Below are 4,242 nucleotides of genomic sequence, written 5' to 3' on the forward strand. Positions count from 1 at the left end.
GGTTCGAAGTAATCTGAGTCTTTGACTCTGCTCTGACCCTATTTGCAAATACACCTTTTGTGCTGCTAATAAGTGTGTGTCTGTGATTTTGGTGGCCTCCAAGAAACAGACCGCAATCTTTTGCAACACACCTGTCATATTTGCACTGAAGGGCAGTAGGCCTATATACTACTCCCTTGTAACTGATAATGCGAGTAACATGAAAGCTGCATGGCAAATATTAATTGCAAAATATCCTCATTTAATAGTATATGGCTGTCTTGCTCATGGTTTGAATTTTTTGGCAAAGTGTGAATACAATGAAGACAATATTGGCAAACTGCAAAGTTTTTGTGAAGGTATTCAACAATCATTATGTTGCTAATCAGACTTTGAAGAAATTACAGAAAGAGAAGCAAGAGAAGGAAAGTGTACTTTTATTGCCCAGGGAAACTAGATGGGACTTGGCTACAAAGTGTTTACATAGTTGGCTGCGCACAAATAACTGTTTGCAGTGTGCTTCAATAAATGACACAGTATCCCAGATTATTCCTGTGAATATTCAGAAGCAGATTCTCAACAACAATGTGTTCTGGATTCAAGTTCAAGAACATTCAATTTGCTACTACCAGTTTAAGTGGCTATCAAGAAACTTGAAGGAGATACACCAAGCCTTTCAAATATTCCAGAGATATTCAGACAACTGAATGAAAATGTAATTGAGCTTTTGCCTTCTTCATCTCTATCCAAAAAAAGAAGAAGAAGTAAAGCACATCTTTACTAAGAGATCTGAGTTTTGCTCTCATTCAGTTCATCTCGAAGTAAACCTTTTGGATTCTCAACAGAGGAGAACATTTATCACAAGATAAATTATCTACTGCTCTCGATACAATTATGGAAGTAGCAAAGAATGTCCCCAACATTGAGGAAATACCCATGATGGCAGACATTGCTAAGTACCATGGAAAAGAAAGACTTTGGAGCTAAGACATCATTTGATAGGCAGCAAAGAATACGTCTCCTCTCACATGATGGAAGGGATACTATAACACCCGACTGTTGTCCAGGATTGCTCTAAGGATCCCAAGCATTCCACCACCAGCAGCTTCTTGTGAACGGAACCGGAAGGCTTTCAGCTCAATTAAAACAAAAAAAGAGTAATTGACTAACAAATGAATGCACTGCTAAGCTTGTTTCTATTTCTCAAAATCTCTTGCTTCTGGAAAATCAGTCAGAAGCACAATTAATGAAGAAGATGCAACGTGATGATAAGTTGCCCTTGCCCATAGACTCATTGGTAAAACCATCCTTCAGTGAAAAAGAATGTGGTTCAAGTAGTTCTGAATCAGATTTGCCTCAATCTGATTTTGAAATGGAACTAATAAGTAGTGCAAGTGATTAAACAGATAGTGACTGTGAAACTGGAGGGGCCATAATGACCTCAGTGGAAGAGAGTTAAACTCTGTTGAAGTAGATGAGTGGACAACCATGGCATATCATACACAGTTCTTTGAGGGTGCTAAAATTAGTGTGTCAACAGTTTTCAGTGCCTTCAGTTTTTTCTTAAATTTAAACAAACAATGTAAGGGAAGTACATGTTCTTGTGTATTGTCTTTATATTTTTACAAGTATTCCAATAAAAGTAATTCTTTGCACATAAAGCTTTGAATGTGTGAGAATATAACATTTAAACCACATTAAGTGTGCTATATTTAATTTTTTTTCCTAATCAATTATTTCAGTTCAAATACTTGTGGCTATCAGGACATAAAATTAAAGTCGGGGTACTTTTTTAGTTTTGTTTATTAAATATAAGTCAAATAAACATGCGAAATCAGATCACGCTCTATTAAGACATTGGAAAATATTCCATAAAATTTTCCAATTAAAAACTTTCTAGATAGCACACATCATCTTATATCAAGACTGAATGGCCCAATGTATTTTTGAACTCTTTTGACATGGGGCCAAATCCTAAGTCTTTACTCTGAGTACATTCATTCTTTATTTATTTATTTCAGTGTGAGTTTTGTTCAAGTAATGACTGAGAACCTTATTAAATCTCCCTTCTAAATGAGGAACACATCTCTTCATTGTGAAGAGAGATTGTCAGAATCATCCATGGCAAACTATGGCAACAGCTCTACTTATTGCTTTAAACTGTGCTGTCAGCCCTCTGTGGGTACGTCCACACATGCAACCACGTGTGCTTGCAGCATCTCAAATAGAAGCGGTGCAAATTTGACCTGGGGCTTTTCACTTCAGCACACGTGCTCGGACATGCACTTCATTGTGGAACAAATTGTGCCACTTGGGGCAAAATAACCCTGCCTGGCTCCTCCCGGAACTTCAGCCAGGGGGAACTAGAACCTGGGACCAGCACCTGTGCTGTTCCCAGCAGTATAAAAAGCTGCCCTGTGCTGTCCCCAGCAGTATAAAAAGCTGCCCTGGCAAGTAGCTCAGGGCTACTAGCCCTCAGGAGCTTCTGGAGCCCAGTCAATTGGTACCTGGGGACACTACCCCTTGTGCTAGCTGGACTGCTGAAGCAGCCCTGAGAGTTCCCTGAACTCTCTACCCACTGCAGCAGTCTGGCTGTGGGGGCTGCTGCCTGGCTGTGACCTGCTGTGCACCTGCCAGACTCGGATGGGAACTGCAGAGCCAGTAGGGGCATCTGCCCTTCTAGGCTAGCTGCCAGTGGACTGTGGTTGCAGGGTTGGTCTTTGTGCGGCACTACTCCCCTGCCCGGCCATCTGGGCAGTTATCACCCAGAAGATGTTTCGAGTGTGGTGGCCAGGAGGCCAGGCACAGCCAGATGGGTCCAAGGTGCCAGCTCTGAATAGGCAGGGTCTTGCCACTGGCTTCCCTAGCAGGAATTCTGGTGTTCCCTATTGGAAAACTGAAAAATCCTGATAAAAAAAATCCCGAAGTCACTCTCTAAAATACTCCCAAATCCGTGTTCCTCTACCAGTAAGAAAAAAAGGGCACTATAAAGAGAGAGAGAGTGTGAGACAGAGACAGCGATCAGTTGGACAATGTTTTATTGATATACCTACAGTGTTAAAGCAAGTCTCTTATCATAATAATAAAGTGTACTCTAAATACAGGTTTACCACCCCTCTTGCAAGGCCCACATGCCCCCCCCAACCCTCTCGATTGCTGCCCTACCTGGCCCCAGCCCCCACTGGCTGCTGCAGCCCCTACAATGGCTGCCCCACCCAGCCCCAACTTGCACTCCCAGGCCCCTAAGGCAACCCCCACAACCCCAGGCACCATCACTTTAAAAAAAAAAAAAACCCAGAAAAGGGCTGGGGAAGGGGGAAAAAGCCTCTGCTTACCATAGAAGCATAGTTGGGGGGCTCCAGGGCCTCCTGGCAGAACCCCCCAGGCAGCACAGGGCAGCGGAGGGGCAGGAGGGCTCAGGCTGGGGCCACTGGGGCTGTCACCCTGCCCCTCACTGTGCAGGCGGGGCCACAGTCACAGTCACATGGCAGCCAGACTGCAGGTAAGTGCCTGTTTTTTGGGGTTTTTTTTAAAGTATGGGGTGGAGGCAGGGATGGGGGTCTTGAGGGGATGATGTGGGCCAGGGCAGGGGTCAGGGGCCTCAGAGAGGCTGGTGGGGGGAGGGGCTGGCCACGGCAGGGGTCGGGGGTCTTGGGGGGGCTGTTGGGGGGAGAGGCCGGCTTTGGCAGGGGTCAGGGCTTCAGGGGGGCTGGTGGGGGAGGGGCCAGCTGTAGCAGGAGTAAGGGACCTCAGGGAGGCTGGCGGGATGGCCCTCACAGAAGGGGTCAGCCCTCACACAAGAGCTATGGCTTCCCAACAGTGGGTTTGTCCACCACTCAAAGGGTTCAGCCCCCAAAAGGGGATTCAACCCCCACACAAGGGGTTTGGCTCCCAACAGGGGGTTTCGACCCCCAACAGGGTGTTCATCCCCCACACAAAAGGTTTGCCCCCCCCAAAAGGGAGTTCAGCCCTCACACAAGGGGTTCAGACCCCCAACAGCGGGTTTGTCTCCCACACAAAGGGTTTGGCCCCCCCAACAGGGGATTTGGTCCCCACACAAGGGGTACAGCCCCCCAATGGGTACTAAATGGACCCTGCAGGGGTTAGCAACCCCCCTGCAAGGCCCACATGCCCCACCCCAGCCCCCCAATTGCTGCCTCACCTGGCTACAGGGGATTCAGTCCCCATGCAAGGGGTTTGGTCCCCAACAGGGGTTTTGGTCCCCACACAAGGGGTAAGATCCCCCAATGGGGGACAAATGGC

The 4,242-nt window shown here is 46.7% G+C and overlaps 1 long non-coding RNA gene across 1 annotated transcript in view; it reads right to left on the reverse strand.

The window, feature by feature from the left end:
• LOC109313339 overlaps window positions 1–4,242 on the reverse strand; it is a 12,907-nt gene that overhangs the window by 7,199 nt on the left and 1,466 nt on the right. Inside the window, exon 2 of the long non-coding RNA XR_002102027.1 lies at window positions 3,423–3,433. This is a non-coding gene — a long non-coding RNA (uncharacterized LOC109313339). The remainder of the gene's footprint in view (window positions 1–3,422; window positions 3,434–4,242) is intronic.

This window comes from Crocodylus porosus, unplaced genomic scaffold, assembly GCF_001723895.1.
Source record: "Crocodylus porosus isolate Cpor-Errol unplaced genomic scaffold, CroPor_comp1, whole genome shotgun sequence".
Lineage (NCBI taxonomy): Eukaryota > Metazoa > Chordata > Crocodylia > Crocodylidae > Crocodylus > Crocodylus porosus.